Source organism: Melopsittacus undulatus, chromosome Z (genome assembly GCF_012275295.1).
Source record: "Melopsittacus undulatus isolate bMelUnd1 chromosome Z, bMelUnd1.mat.Z, whole genome shotgun sequence".
NCBI lineage: Eukaryota > Metazoa > Chordata > Aves > Psittaciformes > Psittaculidae > Melopsittacus > Melopsittacus undulatus.
In genome coordinates, this window is record NC_047557.1 from 73867523 (window position 1) to 73885802 (window position 18280).

Here is an 18280-nt window from a genome sequence, read left to right on the forward strand (position 1 = left end):
ATCAAATTGAATTTAAAATGAAATTTTGCTCTTCTACAACAATTGTCCACAATTATCTGTAACCTGAGGCTTTCAGTTGCCTGTACTTTGATTTCTGTTGAGGAGACCTCAGTGATGACAAAGCCCAATGAACTCAGGAAATCACAACTGGGCTGATTGATATAAACCATCACAAGGATAAGTGGTGTTGAAAACTTTTAAGCAGCATATAACATATGTTCCCAGGTTATGAACAAAAGTTACCATGGTAGGTAACCACAGAGTAGTTCCATCCTAAAGCAGTAAATGGATTCAGAAATGAGAGCAAATGAAAAAAAAAAACATTGATTATAAGAAAATTATGTTTTCCTTTGGTTTCATTTTAGTGAGACCAACTTATTTCAAACATGATCTTTCTCCAGTATAAAAGACACATTTTTCTTCACCTTTATGTTTATAGATGGGAAAAGAAGATTTTTATTTAAAATGGGATGTTCTACTTTAATAAAACCATCTTTATCTTCAAAAATATAGCATCAGTTATCCTGATTTGCAAATCAGTATCTGGAATTGGATGGATACAGCTTAGGAACTGCTTGGGAGGACATATTTATGTCTTGGCTAGGATACTTAAAAGTTTTTACTGGCCTTCTAATGTGTGAAAAAGAAATAGAAACTGAAAGGAAAAGAGACAGAACTTATGGAAGTGGAGACAGCAGGAAACAGCTCTGGCTTTCAGTGCTTCATAGGCCAAACAATGTTGGTAGCTGAAGCTCCTTCCTGAAAAATCTGAGGATCATGTAAATGTGAATAATTTTCATTTTCATATCTTTTAGTCTTGTCCCAACACTATCGGGTTTGCAAATGAAACACTAGATCATTTCTAGAGAAACTATTCTGAGAATGAATCTCACGTAACTGGGAACCATGGGGGCTGGTCATCTGGAACAGAGAGAAGTCACTGACTCTGTTTATAAAGATCCAGCTGAAGTACGTCATATGCCCAGTTTCATCACTGAGAGGTTTTTAGGCTCATTAAAAAAGTCAAGGGCAGGCTCATAAGTTTCTGGACCTCACTCATATCTGGTAACAAGTTCTTGCAAAGGGTCTCAGCGTTGCCTGACCTTGCGTACTCTCCTTTGTGCTTTAGCGTGACAGTGCTAGTAGTTTTCCCTTCATGGTTGTGTGTGAGACCTAGTGCATTTTTGAGCATTATATTCTGAATTGGGGTCAGGAAAACTTGGGCAGAACAGGATTCATTCTGAACAGAGTCTTTAAATAAGCTCCTCCTGGGACCCGACGTCATAATTTTGGAGGAGGCATCTACAGTAAATGACTATGCTATGGTCTCCATCCTTTCCCCTGAGGCAGTCTGGACCTAGTATCTGATTTTTAAGCATTTTATTAGGAGTATTTTCTTTTTGTGTTGTTAGAGACTTGCAAATGCTTTTTCCTTTATTGAATGTTTGACCAGTGCATGTGACAGTATGAAGGACATCCCTGCTACATGGGATTCGGGGATGGAGCTACTGCAGATGTGAGTTAGCTAAAGGCTCAGCAAAAGACAGTAGAACATCCCATTTTACTGCGAAGTCCAGAAAATAATTTTGTTTTCTGTTTTGGAGGGGGGAGAGAAAATTGCATTGCCTGAGGCTAGAAAGTAATGTGGTAATATAAATGGTGTACTACACTAGTAGTTCTGCAAATGTACTCTAAACAAACAAAAAAGAAACAACAAAACCCAACCAATCAACCAACCAAAAAAAAAATCAAGTGAAGTTTTGTGTGCAGCAAAGCAAGTTATATTGATGATAATTATGACTTCTTTCTTTCTTCTTGCAACTATAACAGTCTTCAGAAAACCTGACAATATCTATTTATTATTTAATAAACTTCTTTACTTCCTCTTTTCTATTGAGTTAATACTACTGTATTATTCTGTTCCAGGACCTTTACTCCTGATTTATACCGGGTTAAGCAAGAAATAATGACGTCAAGATCTTGGTGGAAGATATGAAAAGTAAATTGCTGCCAGTTTTCTGCTGAGATAAGCCTGAGAGGTCTGGAGGTTATCAGAGAAATGGCTTGACCACATAGAAGATAGAGTTGGGCAAGCTGAGCTTGTCCTGGACCTTGCCTGGAACTTGCTGACCCGAAAGACCCACTGGCAACAGAATGGGGCAGGTTTGAGGGAAGGCAGAAACTTAGGTGGGGCAGAGACAATGGCTTCTGAACTGCTGCCTCAGGTAGGTGAATGGGAGGACCGATCTCCCTCTGTTAGTGGTTGTGCAACACTTTTTTCATCCTCCTGCTGGTACCCCAGTAGGGCAGAGAAATGCTCATTGCCTTGCCTGCTTGTATGAAGCTGTGTCCTGCTGAGATAAAATAAAAAGAAATATCAACCTTCAGAACTCAGGAGTAACTGGATTTTATCCTACTTCCAATAAGCATTTTTTTTTAAATAAAATCAAGTCTTTCAAATTTATTCCCTCTTTTTGGATGGACAAAACTGTTGATGTCCATGTCACCAGTGAGAAGCTGCTTTCTGTAGATCAACAAGCTCTGCAGAGAGAATAGCATGTGCAGCATGCAGCCAAGGGCTCTTTCAGCGAGATGCCTGCAGCCTCATCAGCCCTGCATTTATCAGAAAATAATTCTCCCTACACACATTGTTCCAGGTGATGATTTAAAAAAAAAAATCTAAATGCAACCTACTACCTCAGTTTTGTACTAAGACCACATTAAAGTGATTTTCTTCACTGAAAAGTTATCTCTTGAGTGTAATTATCTAATCAATGCTGATCATGAAAGTGACCAAAGACAATAACCGATCTCAAAATACATAAAGCTTCTGTTACAAGTTTTGCCCTTGGTTTATTCATCTGCAGCTTGCAGTTTTATTCTCTCGGAAGGTTCAGAAGAAGAACAAGTGTTTTATTCTCCTCAGGCAGACTTACCTGTTTTGAAATTCAAAGCTAATACACTTGTGCAATTTGTGCATCAGTAAGAGGAATGGCATGTCTCTGCTTTGCAGCGCAACCCTTTTGACAGATCTTGCAGTCCCAGTTCTGCAAGGATGTATCTGTTATGAGGATGAAAGCAGAAGTGTGCTTCAGGGAGTGAGAAAGATCTGCTGACCTGGAACCAGTCAAATCTGTGAGGCATTTAGACTGAGAACTTCATAAGCCAGGAGCACTACTTAACAAAGCATAAATTAAAACTTGGGAGAGATCAATATATTAAATGTGTAGAGCATCTGTGATTCCTAGTTTAAAAAGCACTTTAACACACATAAAAATGAGATGCCTCAAAGCAAGATCTAATGGCTTTGGAAGATTCATAAATTTCAGTAACAATACACCTTTGAGCACCCAATGAACTTAGATGGTAAAAGTATAATATATAAGGAACTCCATTACAAATTCAGAGCCCATGTAGGTGGCAAAAAGAGAACTAATTTGAAAGCGTGGATTGCAGTTTCTTTGCTATGACTGCAGGTCATTTTTACTAACAACTTGCAATTTATAGGAAGACAGAAACTGACGTTTATCATGATCTGAAGGGCGGAGTTTGATCTTGTGATGCCTCATGAGCTGTAGGGCAAAGATTTTATTCTGAGCTGCATCATCCTGGGACCATAATGTTGGCTCTACAAGAGAGGTAAAACCTCAGTCTGCTATTAGCAATAGTATTGCTTTATTGCCTCTCATCTAAGATCTTAGGAATATGTTTCCTATCCAGTAGCATGTAAGTGTGGCAGAGATCTTCAAAGGCTGCTATGTCACTCTAATAAGAGCTTCTGACAGTCTGTATCATCATACTAGCTTGCAGGTAAATCTCATATAATCAACTATTTTGGTGCAACAATTTTGACTGTACTTTGTTTTGCATTTTTATGAAATTGGCATGATCTGCTTTCTGCTCATGAGTTTTGGTGATGGGAAAGAGTTAGACTTGATGCTATTTGAATGAAATGGTATAAAATTAGCCATATAAGAAAAGAATCAAGATTTGCGTATTATTAGTACTTTGCTGCAAATAAGTACAATTTGAAAGGGCAGACTCTGGTCTATTATCTAAATCTAAGATGTTTGAGCTATTAGCCCTGCGGCAATACTTCTGATCATCTTTCTTTACAGGAGATAATAGTAAACAATCCTGTTGTGTTTAGGGGGCTAATGACTTTTCCTTTCTTTTTGTATACTTACATATGTATATATTACATATGTGTAAATGCATGTGCTTTATCTACAGATGGACATGAAGTCCATGATACTTTATTAAGCAAAGCCAGTGGTAGTCTACCTTCTCTGTAAGGACTTTCTTTTATGTACTTGAAGGAGAAAGATAGCAGGCATTTTTTCTTTTATTAGGAAAGGATTATTCCTGGTGGAACTAAGGAGTGGGACAATAAATATTTTTCTTCAGACAGGCATTCCCATCTATCTACTTGTTTTTGTTTAAAAGACAGCCACTGAAATAATAACAAAAACATATGGACTGAAAAATTAACAGGTTTAAACCAAACCATAATCCATTCTTTATTAACTGATACGCAGTTTGCTTTGTTTGGTGTATAAGCTTTATATCTCAGCAATGCAAACTAATCAGTGTGGGTTTGAACTTCCTTTCTCCTGCAGTCTTCGGGCTCACCTTTACTAGATTGTGTAGTACTTCGGAAGAGAAAATGCTTTTACTGCATTGTTCCTTTTTTTGTTCAACTTTTCTCTCCAGGACATACAAAATCCTGCAAAAAGTCCATGCATTAATCCATGGAGATTATAGTGCCTCACAGCCTATCTAGTGCCTCCTCACAGAGTGGTACCTACAGTGAGTGCCTCATCCTTCCTCTGGTGCTCATCCAGAAGTAAAATCACAGATCTTCCAGCACCAGAGTACAAGTGCAATCTTTAATTACTGATCACAAGTGTTTTCACTGAGCAGGGACATGTTGATTGTCTCTAGCTGTTCAGAGTTGCCCAATTCTTGCAGAGGGAGCAGCCTGAGGGATGAAGCTGCTGCAGGCGGAGGGACTGCAGGAGAAACAGACCAGTTAAAGTAAAACAGAGGGAGAATCTGGAAAAACCATTCTTGTCTGCATTTGAACCAAATAATGGCCAGTAATGCTGGTTACTGGTCATTGCTGGGGATTCCTCTGGATGTTAGAAGCAAACCCTCACTAGACTTTATCATCTAAGATTACTTAGACTGTAACATGATTTGCAGTTGCAATGTATATATAAGTGCTGTTCATGTGCAGCCAATTCTGTCAGAAGAAACATGTTGCATATGCCAGAATCAGTCTAACTGCAGCAATCCAGCCCAGCTGGGGGTCATATTTTCTGGCTGCACAAACCCATTAAAACTGGAATGTCTTGGAAGGGGGGAAGGTGAACCTTCCCTTTGCCCAGCTGCACGAGGGATAACAGCTTCACAAGGCTGTGGCAAGAGTTAAAAAAGAGTTAAAAAGAATTAAACATTATGTTTCCAATATGTTTCAATAGTTTTGGATAAGATTTGCTGTAGCAATGAAAATGAAGTTAGTATCATGCTAAGGCTGTCCAAGTCAAACAGCTCAGAATGAGACAGAGATGAAAGGAATCTTTGGAGGTGGACATTGTAAGTGTGTGCTGGACCTGGGAAATCTTTGTCCTGGTGCTTAGCATTAATGTGTTTACTTTATGGCAGTTTATATCTTGGGTATCACTGAAAAATTAGCAAAGAGGAAAAGCAGTGTGCACGTGCCTTTTCTAATACGTATACATGTAATTAATCATTATTTGCAAACTGAGGAAATCGTGCAGAGAAGGTGCAGTTACACCAACAGGAAATGGACCACTTTAAGAGGCCTTTGTTGTGCTTTTTTTCAGTGTGTGTGGGGTGTCTTGAAATGGGGAAGGCTTTTTATATTAATAACTCAGGAAACAGTAAATAAATAAAATGTGAGACAGTTAATCTAAATGTAAGTGCCAGCGCTTGGATCCAGCTTTGGAGGATAACACAGAAAACTCCAAAACATGCAGTGATTTTGCAGGAAAAGTTTATCTCAGCCTTGCCTTCTGGCAGTGAGGGATGGGGGGTCCCAGAACTGATGGTTTATGCAGCCACAGCAGCACAGATGGATCAGATTGGCAGCTGAGGTGGGTCTCTACCCCTTCACTCACCAAAGCCTGTGGCAGGAACACTGCAAGCTGAGAAGGTGGCACAAAACGCTAAGGGTCTTGTAAGAGTTTCCAAGCTAATTGTTAGTCACGGGTTGTTTCACTTCCCAGGGGGAGGAGACAAAAGGGGAAAGAAATCTGCTTGAATGATGTGGTCTCTGCTTCTTCTGGATGTGGCTTGGACCTTCCTCTGCTGCACACTATTGCAGAGAGGCTCACGAAATTAGTTGATCATAATGATCATCAGATTATGCTAAGGTCTATGATAACAACACGTACTGACAACTGCTTTTGTTCATGTACTAAGAACAAGAATGATGAACGTTCAGTGCAATAGCAGAAATACACGTTTATCACATTTCATTTCCTATGAACACATTGGTTCTAATGAGATATTTTTTACATATAACAAAGCAAAAAGATGAATCTTACTATAAAAGACCCACCTGTAACATTCAGCATGAATGAGTGCAATCTAGAGCTAGTAATTTCTGAAAGATACTCACAAGTGTAATTAAACTCTTTAAAGAAGTGACTCCCCAAGGAATAAGCTGCTTTAAAGAGGAAAGTGATTTTACACTCCCTCCTCCTATTTAAGAAGCCTCAGGTGTATTTTATAATCTTTCCAGGCTGTTCTTTACCCACAAGTTCTTGCGCAATCTGGTACTCTTCAGCTGACTAACATCTTTGCACTGAGATTTGTACAGTAATATGTTTGCAGACTCTCGGGTGATTTTAGTTATTGACAGAGTGAGGTGGTTCAGATACTTTATTGGTTTGGCCTATCCAGCTGGCATGTCCCAAATATCAGTAGTATAATGGGGTTTTTGAAAATAATAAGAATGACGTAGTACATTAAGGTAGAAAAAAGATCACTAGAGGCTAATATGGCTTCCTTAATAAAATTGTATGGTACAGATTTTGTGAAATAGTTAATATTTTGCAAAAGCCTCATTAAAAATAGGTGTGTTTAAATGTGGGAAAAGGAAACAGATCTCAAAGTCCTAGCTTTTAGGATGTAATTTCTGCAGGTTCATAATTTTTTTTTCAGCTGGTGGTTTTGTCACTCCTTCACATTTGTCTTGCTGCTCTGAATTTTAGAATCAACTGTCCTTGTTTTGAGCTCAGGAATGAGTTTGGTCTGATGTTTTTCCAAGAGCAAAAATCAAGTTCACTTTTCCTCTTTGAAATTCTCAGAAAGCTCAAATTCCTTCTTTCTCTGAGACACAGGCAGCAAAGTGCTGTGAAAAGAGCTGTGGAATGTGAGTCAGTGGATTTTCTAAAGAAATATTTCCAATTTGGTGCCATAAAGGTGCTTTTTTGGTCTGTTTTCCTGATCCTGTTTCCAGATCCTAGGGAGATGACTTTTGTTTCCTTTCCTCTGCCCCTTGTATTTGTGTTGGGGTATGTGAATATGCAGATATACATGTAAAGATATGTGCATTTATACACACTCATACATGCACACTTGGTGTAAAGATAACACAAATTATGCCATTTGTAGCATGTCACATAGGTTCTCTATAACTGTAATTCCTCTTTAATTTTTGGCCACTTTCCGTGTTGTACCTGCCTTGCAAAGACATTTTTTTGCTATTGTTCTTGGATTTGAGGTTGCTTTGGATGATACTTCATTCCCTTCCACCCCAAGGCTAAAAACTTCTTAGACTTTTAGAGATTATATTCTCATGCCACAGTAGTCACCAAGAGAGGAATATATTGTTTTGTTTTGCAGATTTGGAACTCACTTTTATATAGTATCTGCCAACAATAAATTTAAAAATATTTCAAACATCATATATTGAATTTCTAGGAGTTATCCCGCTGATGTGAATTTTTCTTTCAGAGGCATTGCTTCAGATTTGGGAAAGATATTATTTCATTGATCACTGTTCTAGTAAGATTAATTTGAGCTGCAGCCATTATTACAGAATTACATGCCTTTCTCACATAGCATTTGATAGTAGGTGTGTAACATTGAGACAAACTTTTCTGTTGTGACTCCCTTCCTGCTTTTCCCATAATATTGCTGAGTCTCAATTCACCAAGCTTTGATTTACCCACATGAAAAATTAAATATATTTTCTTGTCTCCAGTATTACTACATCAAATATATTTCAGAGGGACGGAAGCCATTAAATGTGTTTTGTGTTCATGTTAGGCAGACAAATGTTTTGTATTTCCTTTACTGCTATGTGATATAGTCTCAAAATAAATTAAAGGGAAAGACTAGGCTTATTAGACTCACTTCATTGTTTTCTTAAACTAGAAAAGAATTTGGCAGTGCTACTTGATATTGAACCCAATTTTCTGCAGTTACTTTTACCGTGTCTTCAACTTTTTTGGATTTTACCTATTTCTTCCCCTAGTTGACCAGAGAAGAATGAGGTTGCAATATATGAAAGTGACCCCTCATTGCCAGAGATCTTTGGTTCTTGATTTTGCAGACTCCCAAGCACACTGTCATAATTCCATGACAGGCATACTGTTCATTATGAACCCTGTAGGTGTATTCAGACACAAAAGGAAGCACTGAGACTATACCCTGAATAACAGCTTTTTTTTTTTCCTGTAACAGTGTCAGATCTCTCCATAAGTATACCTTTCCCCTTTTCTGTTTCTGAAAGCACACAGATATGAAGCAAAAGAGTAGTTTAGGAAGAGAAGCTTTAATACCCACCCTCAGGATTTCAACAGTATCTTTTGGAAGATCTGTGACTTGGTCATGCAAAGGGCTGTTAAAACTTCATTCCTATTTGATTTTAAGATGTTTGCAATAAAAATAATTTCCATGTGTGAATGATTTAAGCTTATAATTTAGACTACTTTGTATCATTCTTTAGCTAAAATAAATTTATACATTTACTTTATGTAGGCTTTGCTGTGCTTCCTACTGAAAATTACTAACATAGGTTATCATTTGTTGTACAAAATTATTGCTTCTGTGGAATGTAACTATAAGCAAACTGCTAGTCATTACATGTAGCAGAGTATTTTTTAAACCAAGGATTCCTTAGTGCAGTGTATTTGTTTAATGGATACATGGTGGTTTCATGTAATACCAAAGCTCTTGCAGTTCCACAAAAACATTTTTCACAAGGGAAGAACCCAACCATGAGGAAGTTACCACTTCTCTCTCCTGTTGTTGTTACTCCCATTTCACTGATGAAATGACCAAGCATGGAGTAAGTCTATGGCAAATTCACATAAAAAAAATCTGGGCCTCCAGACTCTTAATGTACATTTCTAGGTATCTTTCAATTTATTCCCAGGCAAAGTAAATAAACAAAAATCTGAACTAAACCAGAAGAACTACTATAAGGGGAATACGTCTAAAATATTATGTGAGGTAAGATAAGTTCAAAAGGATTTTAGGTGTTTTGTAGTCATCTCCTCATCCAAGATTTACAATTTGGACAAAATGGACCTGAACAGAACGGATGTTTTCTTTTAGTGCAAGCTTACAGACTTGTATACAGACAAGTTTAAGGAGACCTTGTTCTTGAGAGAAATTAAAGGGAAAAATGCTTTTGCCTGTTAACTAAAAACAGATCTTTTAATAAAATTTTATCCCATTTGGTACCACAAACTTGTACCATGGCAAGAAACTTGAGTTTTGTAATTAAGTTTGTCATAATGGTGATGTAGTTGAGTATCAGGGCTGTGTCTGCACACACATCCAATGCTTTTGAGGCATTAATATTATGTGTGATCCAGGCCCCCACCTAATCATCTGCACAGATGAGATTATGGGCAATGTAAAACAATAGACTAATGTGACCGAAGGTGCCTGACTGAATTTCTGGCTGTCTTCCAAATTCAGTGGCTAATTTGTGCACTTTGTGCAACTTTGGATGTTGGATGGTCCCAAATGTCCTCTGGCAGCCCGTGCTGTGTCCATCTGATTTGTGAACCTAAATGTGTCTATTAGCATCCTAGGAGGGTGATCCACTCCAGAGACTCCCTAAACAGTTCCAGCTGTAGAGCTGAGAAAATTGTTGGTAGATAAGTTGCCCAGAAAGAGTTTGTAGAAACTGTTCCAGGGGGTGCAGAAATGGTCCTGTAGGACACTAGTTTGTATGTAATTAAGGTAGTTAGAGTTATTTTGAATGTCATTTAATAAAACTAAATAGTGGTGGATATCGTGCATATGCTATAGTAAGCATGTAGGACCACTGGCAGTTGAGATTTTAAGAATTCAGCAGAAGAGAGTTTCAGGAAATCTCACCTGTTCCAGCTGGCAATGCTGTCACAAAGGGCTCTTTAAACAGAGACTCCTGTTACATTTTCAATAGATCACACTGTATGAGATACTTGGGTAACATGAATGTTAGTTACCCTGTGCCAAGATTCCAATAATTTAAGCTTATTTTTTTAAAAACACAAGGAGTTCAAGAGTGCCTGTACAAGAGTACAAATCATTCTGCAGAATGTCATTATAGAGCAGAGTTAAGGTTCATTCTGCCAGAAGGAAAGTCATGCATGTAATAAAAATCTGGGTGCTAAGATTTATTCTCTTTTTAATCTGTAGTTCAATTAATAGGATGCGACTCTTTAACTCATTGAGGGCAAGGGGGATTCACTAACACCCCAGACTGTAATGTTTCCAGCTAGCTGTGCAAAATGTTCACTAAGGAGTGAATTAGCTTTTTGGGAGCTCTAATAAGTTGACTTCTTCCAATGTGGATACTGCTTCTCCATTGAGACCACTCATTCAAAGACCACAGCTTATATTTATGAACTTGTCCTAGGTCCTTTTAATACTTACATTTCACTGTTTTGAAAGAAACATGATTGCATAATACAGATATAGATTTGTATTTCCTTTCACAGGTATATACTTTGTCTAAACTATTTCTGAAAACATAAAGTGCCTCTTTGAAAAATATGAGACCAAATTAATTTTGTATCTGTGTTGAGCAGGTTATCCAGAACAGGATTCACAGATGGATGGAGAAATATGACACTGATGTCAGATAAGAATGCAGTCATAAATATACATCCTTACAACTCAGCCTAGTGTCTCTAGTGCCATGTGCTAGGGCTAAATATGACTCTGAAAAGTAGTTTGTTTATCTTTTTGAAATTGTTGGTATTCAGTCAAGAAATGTTTCCTCAGAGAAGAAAATTGACTTGTGGCTGTGCATAGAAGTTTCTTAGTTTGAAAACAATGTGGACGGTGAGACTTTGACTAGATTCATGGCATTTTGCTGTCTGGAGGGAGATTGAAATTGTGGATGCCCCATCCCTGACAGGCTTGGAGCAACCTGGTCTAGTGGAAGGTGTCCCCACCTGTGGCAGGGAGATGGAACTGGATGAGCTTTAGGGTCCCTTCTAACCCAAACCATTTTATATTTCATAACAAAAGAGTTAATTCTTGTTCTTGTATGTCATGTTAGATTTTTTAAATTAAACCATAATCCTCAGAAAGTTTCTTTATATGCATCCCTGATGAAAGGTAAATATAGGTTGTGGCTGAAAATGCAGCCAAAGAGATGAAGCCTGGGAATGGGCTCTCATTCAGAGAGCTAGTCACCTAATCTCTGTGGCTTTCCAAAGAGTGCTGCCTAGATTTGACTGTTTCATGATCTCTGCCTTCAGGTTTTTGTTAAATTTCTTGAGGTTTATTTGTTGGCTCAGAAATTGGCTGTGGCTGTTTGTGGTGCAGTGGCACTGTATGTCTTCTCTGCAGATGACATGAAAGAAGTAGCAAAATTCGACGGTATCCAACGATTTTGATACAGCCTATTCTAATGGCAGAAATATCACTAGCAGTCCTGTTTTGTTAATCCAGAAGTTTGTTATCAAAATCTTTAGAGAAGAAATATAAATATTCCTTACATTTCAGTCAGCCACTGAATCATACTTTGCAAAACAATTTTCCACATATGAGTTGCATGTTCTCCAAGTAAATAATCATTTTTTCAGTACAGGATTGTCAGATACTGAAAACTGCCAGCCACAATATGTTGATAGAGCTGTATTCTGCATCAAGGATGCTTGTTTTTGTTGTACTGGGGATTTTAACATCTGTCCTAACTTTTCTTTTTTTTTTTTTTCCTTTTTAATTAAATATGCTTAGGAATTTCTAATTAGAAATGAGTGGTTTTAGTTTGCCTGATTTCTAACCTACCTGAACAAAAGGAATTTAAAGTTCAGTTAGAACATAAATTTTCTTAAGCTTATGTTTTTCATACGAGTAATTCAGTAAAAATAGCTTTATAGACAATGCAACACATAAATTAAAATGTAGATTAAAAAGATGATGGAGCAGCAAAATAAAAAGAGGTAGATGCTTCTCTCCTTTCCCATAAAACCAGGTAGAAACAGAATAGAAAATAAATTCACATCTTAATTTACATACATGTACCATTCACTTTTATGGTGGCTTAGATATTTTAAAGGAATGTAAATGGGATTATCAACATTATTTAGACATACAGGCTTTTCTTTGCTAGAAAGCTGCTGTTTTTAAACTGAATCGCTCTTGGGAGAGAAAAATGGTTCAAATTAAGGTGTGAAACGTTATAGACTCATGCTAGTTTGAAAACCTAAACAATCGTCTAAGAGGATTGCAAGCTTTTGGGCTTTGCAGCATTCATCCATTCTGGCTGTTAACGATTATCCTAAATCCTGTGGAATTCAGGGAGGATCAGAAATGCTCAAGAAACTGCAGGTTTGCTGTATGGCAGCTAAAAAAAAAAAAAAATCAGACAATGGTAATACGGTTTGAATGTGGTTTATTCATTCTGAAAGTATCTGCTTTTTGGTTTTCCTCAGCTGTTGACTCATCACTTGGTGTGCAAGTGATATTTCCACATTCTGCTAGAAGTGTTGTGTCTCTTACAGGCATACTCAGCAAGGAATCTTATGGATAAAGATACTTATGTTGGTGGATGCTGAGTGTTACAAGTTGTGAGACTTCAGTATCTTCTCTTCCAAGCCCTCTTGTTCCAGGACACCAAGCACCCTTATGTTCCAGGAGTACATCCTTCAAGTGCAGATAAATAGGAGAAGAAATGTGCCTAGATGCAACCTCCACATCCCTAAAGTGAATTTAAGAGGACCTTTATTACTTTACTTACATAGCAAGAGTACATCCAAGGGCAGAGGCTTGTGCATATCTTATTATAAACCAATCTCCTGAGGTAGGCAGAGAGCCTCTGCATGACAAGCTAGCCAACACCAATATCTCCTTGTGAGAATGGTGTGTATCTACAGGGAATGAGTCTGAAGGGCTGCAGTTGTAGCTTTGATTAACTAATGGAGGAAGAGGCCATGGTGCTGCTGGGTGGTTTTGTTTTGTGTGAGTATAATTCCATGTTCAGATTCTATCTGGCATTGTATATATATGAATTCACTAGCTCTTCTAGATCCAAAAGAAAGTCTCTTTCATCAGGATGGTAGGAGCTGGAAGTTATCCTGTGTTCAACTCATATTCTGGCCTTAGACACCTGCAGCTAAAACTTTCCACAGTAGATTTGGTTTCTGGGATAGTTGTGCCAGAAGAAAGCCTATTAACCTGAGCAATTTTGTATGGATGTAGCTGATGATTGTAAGTTATGTGTGAAAAGAGGTATCCAAATGCATTATAAAATGTCTGATAATCTTTCCTTATCTGTATTTAAAAACCCTCCAAGTTTAACAACACGACACACCAATTTCTTTGAGAAAAAATAGTTGTATACAACAAGTTGTGCTTAATATAGTAGCCCTTGTAATTTTCTGTATGACAACCAGTCAACTTTTGATTGGTGATGACTTTCTCCATTGTCAAATATAGCCAGAAGTGCTTCCTGAGCTGTTTGCTAACAGGGAGAGAAGAGCATGGTGGAGGCTGCCTGTGTTCTGCTAGGTTTAAAATGCTAGCTGGAAAGTCACTGCAACAGGAAAAGGTCATATTTTCTTTCCAGCTGGTATAGGTTGCGTACTTGGCATGCAGATCTGGGAATGCTTTGCTAAACATTGAGCTCAGTGGCCCACTCATTACTTCTACATAATATTGTTTGGAATTTAAAATACATTTATTTTTGGCCATGGAATGCATTTCGGAGAAGCTGTGCTTCCTAATTTTCTTCCCACAGTCCTTTCTGTCTCTGCTCAGCAACCATGCGGTTACCTTTTCGAAGTGAACGGCTTAATTGCCTTTGAAATTGTCCATTTAGTGTATTCAGTGCCAGGCCAGAGAGGTACTGCTACGACACAGTTTTTGCCAAAACTAAATACCTAACTTCAAGAGGTTCTGAGCCACGGAAAATAGGAATGGGATTTAAAGTTGGTAGTTCACAGGCAAATTGCTGTATTGCCCAGTATTCAGTAGTCTTTGTCACACAACCAAAAAATTGGTTTTGTTTTATGACAACCAAAAAACCTAGTTTGGTTGTATATATGTCATACAACCAAAAAACCAAAACTCTGCCACCTCTGCCACTATCTGTTGTCTTTGTTCATGAGAGACATACTTGCCACACAAGCAGTAGTGAAAAAAAATGCAAGGTGACCCAACTCAGGAACTCTGGAAGCTCCTTTGAGTGTTGTTTTGTGTGCTGTTTTGTGGCTTGCATGTATTACAGATACATTGCAGAGCCCAGTTTTTCTGGACTACTAAATAATTAGTGAGCACCAGAGGAGAAGACTTTCGCTTCTCCTATTATGAGATTAAACAAACGGTGTATCCTGTCCCTCCCTCTGCTTCTTTTCTCTTTTTGAGGAGAACACACAAGTTCAGATCAGAGGTGAAGAGAGGAAGATAGACATTTCCAAAGGTTTGCTCTTTGCCTAGTTTCAGTAAAATTTCTAATGTTCTTACTGATTTAACTACATTTTCCTGTTGCAGAACCTTCACTGGAATTCAATTTGGTAAGATAAGTTAGCATCACATGTGTCTCCAGAGTTATGAATCCTATTTGCAACTTCAAAAGACAGTTAATTAAAGTACTAAATAAATAAAATTAAATTTCCAGGCAAGCAACAAATTATATTTTCTTATGAGTACTTTTTTTTTTTTTTTGTGAAGACAGGTGCAGAACAGAGACACAGAATATTCAAGGAATATAATTTATCAGCAGATCTTCAAAGCAGTGAGTAAGAAGGCAATGTATTGTCTTGTAAGACAAGACAATGTATTCATCTTGACCATGAATAAAGACTAAAACAGTATGCCAGTAATTAATATAACAATTACTATGGCTCTAACTCTTGCAACTGTAAAATCCCTACATTATTCAACAAGATTCTTGATTCTAGAACTGGTCCACCTAAAGTTATACATGATGAAAGTATATGTCCAAAAGTCTTACAGTTTAGTAAAATTAAAAAAATTAAAATTAGTTACCTGTTTTGATATTTGCATTTTCAGTATTTCATTTCCCCATAATAAATTTGCAGAAATTCAGAGGCACACAATGACTGGTGAGACTGCATGAAGCATGAGTGCCATACAGTTCATAAAACCAGAATAAAGCCATAGAGCTCATGTTGCATGAACTGAATGCCGTGTTACGTCTGGAAATTAAGAGTGCAGTAGCAGTAGGGATATTTAGAGAAAAACACAAACGGAATGCAAGAATTATTATTTGGTAATCTCTTTCTAAACTGATTTTACAAGCCATATATATTAGCAATGTTTTTGTGGTTTGCTGAGGGGAGTAGCTGGAGAGAGGACGCCTGCAACACCGGAGCGGAGCGGGGAGAGATCTGCGTCCAGGATCTTCACCACAGAGCAACAAGAGCCACTGAGGAGGGAGTCCCAAGTCCTCAACAGGACAGCCTGCCCAGTTCAGCCTACCCGAGGGGCTGACTCACCGGGGGGCGGAGCCAGGAGGAGTGGCACCAGCTGCGAGTGGTTAAAAACCTACCCAGGGAGCGCAGCGAACAGAGTGGGTCGAGGCAGTTTGCGCGGGCAGGCAAGCGGGCAGGCAAGCGGGCAGGCAAGCGGGCTGGCAAGCGGGCTAACCGCCTTATCAAGAAGACTCGCTTGGAGCTCAGGAGGGGAAGGAGTGCTTGTTTGTGTGGAGAGACATAGACGGATCGATTGACCAGATAGGTCATGGTTACAACACGATCAAAACCAGTAGTGAGTAATAACGTGGGTATCCAGATTGAGCCTTCCTGCAGACATGCGGCCGTGCAGGTCTCTGGCTGCAGCGAATGCCTGAGCACGGCACTTGTATTGAAGGGAGCCAGTGACACTGCTTGTGTTCGCTGTGAGCAAATAAATGATCTGCTCAGGCAGGTGGTTGAACTGAGGGAGGAGGTAAAAAGGTTGAGAGCCAGCAGGGAATGCAAAAGTGAAATAGATTGGTGGAGCCACACCCTAAGGCAGGGCAGAGGGAAGTGGTTGAACAAGTGATGGATCCCCTTCCCTCCTACCATCAGACAGAAGGAGAGAAGGGACAAGGACGTATGGAGGGAGGTCCCTCCTCGGAGAGGTAAGCGAAAACCCTCGCAATCCCTTCCTCCCTCCCAGTTGCCCTTGAATAACAGGTATGAGGTCTTGGAACTAGAAGGCCAGGTAAATGGAGATGGAGAGATACATCTATCTAGTGAGTCACTTAGGGCTTGTCACTCACCCCCATGCCTTAGAACTTTCCCAACCAAGAAGAAGAGTAATTGTGGTGGGTGACTCCCTTCTGAGAGGAACAGAAGGGCCCATTTGTCCACCGGATCCATCCCACAGGGAAGTCTGCTTCCTACCTGGGGCTCGGATTAGAGATGTTAAAAAGAAACTCTCTGGTCTGGTGCAGCCCTCTGACTGCTATCCACTGCTGTTTTTTCAGGTTGGCAGTGATGAAATTATTACAAGGAGGGCAAGGGCAATGAAGAGAGACTTCAGGGCCCTGGGACAGCTGGTTAAAGGGTCTGGAGCGCAAGTGGTGTTTGCCCCTGTACCTGTTTCAAGGAAGGGTGAAGAGATAAATAGGAAGAGTCTACAGATTAATGTATGGCTATGTGACTGGTGCCATAGGCAGGGTTTTGGATTTTTCAATCATGGGCTGCTGTATGAGACACCTGGTTTGCTGGTGGCAGGTGGGATACACCAGTCCCAGAGGGGGAAAAGGGTTTTGGGGCAGGGGTTAGCAGGGCTTATTGACAGGACTTTAAACTAGATATGAAGGGGGGGAGGGGATTTAACTGGGCCTGTTAGGGACAAGCCCAAGAGAAACATGCTAGGGCTTGAAGGATGGCGGACTAGGGAGGACTATCAATCTATTGTTTCATTTGTGGGAAAGGATAGTTGTTTATAGACCCTATACTGCAGGGGAAAAAGGGTACTAGGACAAGAGTTAGCAGAGCTAACTCACAGAGCTTCAGGTTAGATTCAAAGTGCGAGGGGGTCGTAGCTGAACTAGTGAGGCATTGTTCTACTATTAATGAACACCAAAAGACCTCCCACCTCCCAAGGGTGCCATCAGCGTGCTCTGCTCGCTCCCTGAAATGCCTGTACACCAATGCACGCAGCATGGGGAATAAACAGGAGGAGTTAGAAGTCTGTGTGTGGTCTAAAGGTTATGACCTAGTGGCAATTACAGAGACATGGTGGGACAGCTCACATGACTGGAATGTGCTCATGGATGGCTCTGTCCTTTTTAGGAAAGATAGGTCAGCAAAGCGAGGTGGTGGAGTTGCTCTTTATGTGAGAGAGTGACTAGAATGTATGGAGTTCTGTCCAGGGGCAGATGAGGAGAAAGTGGAATGTCTGTGGGTACGAATTAAGGGACAGGCTGGTACGGGTGATACAGTTGTGGGAGTCTATTATAGACCTCCTGATCAGGATGAAGGAGTTGATGAGGCTTTCTACAGGCAACTGGAAGTAGCCTCACAACTACATGCCTTAGTCCTCATGGGGGATTTTAACTACCCTGATATTTCCTGGAAGACTCACACAGCCAATCATTCACAGTCTAGGAGGTTCCTCCAGTGCATTGACGATAACTTCTTAATGCAAATGGTGGACAAACCAACTAGGAGAGGAGCGCTGCTAGATTTAGTACTCACCAACAAGGAGGGTTTGGTTGAAGTGGTGATGGTCAATGGCAGCCTTGGCTGCAGTGACCATGAGATGGTGGAGTTTAGGATCCTGTGTGGGAGGAATAGAATACCTAGCAAGGCCACAGTTCTGGATTTCCGAAGGGCCAACT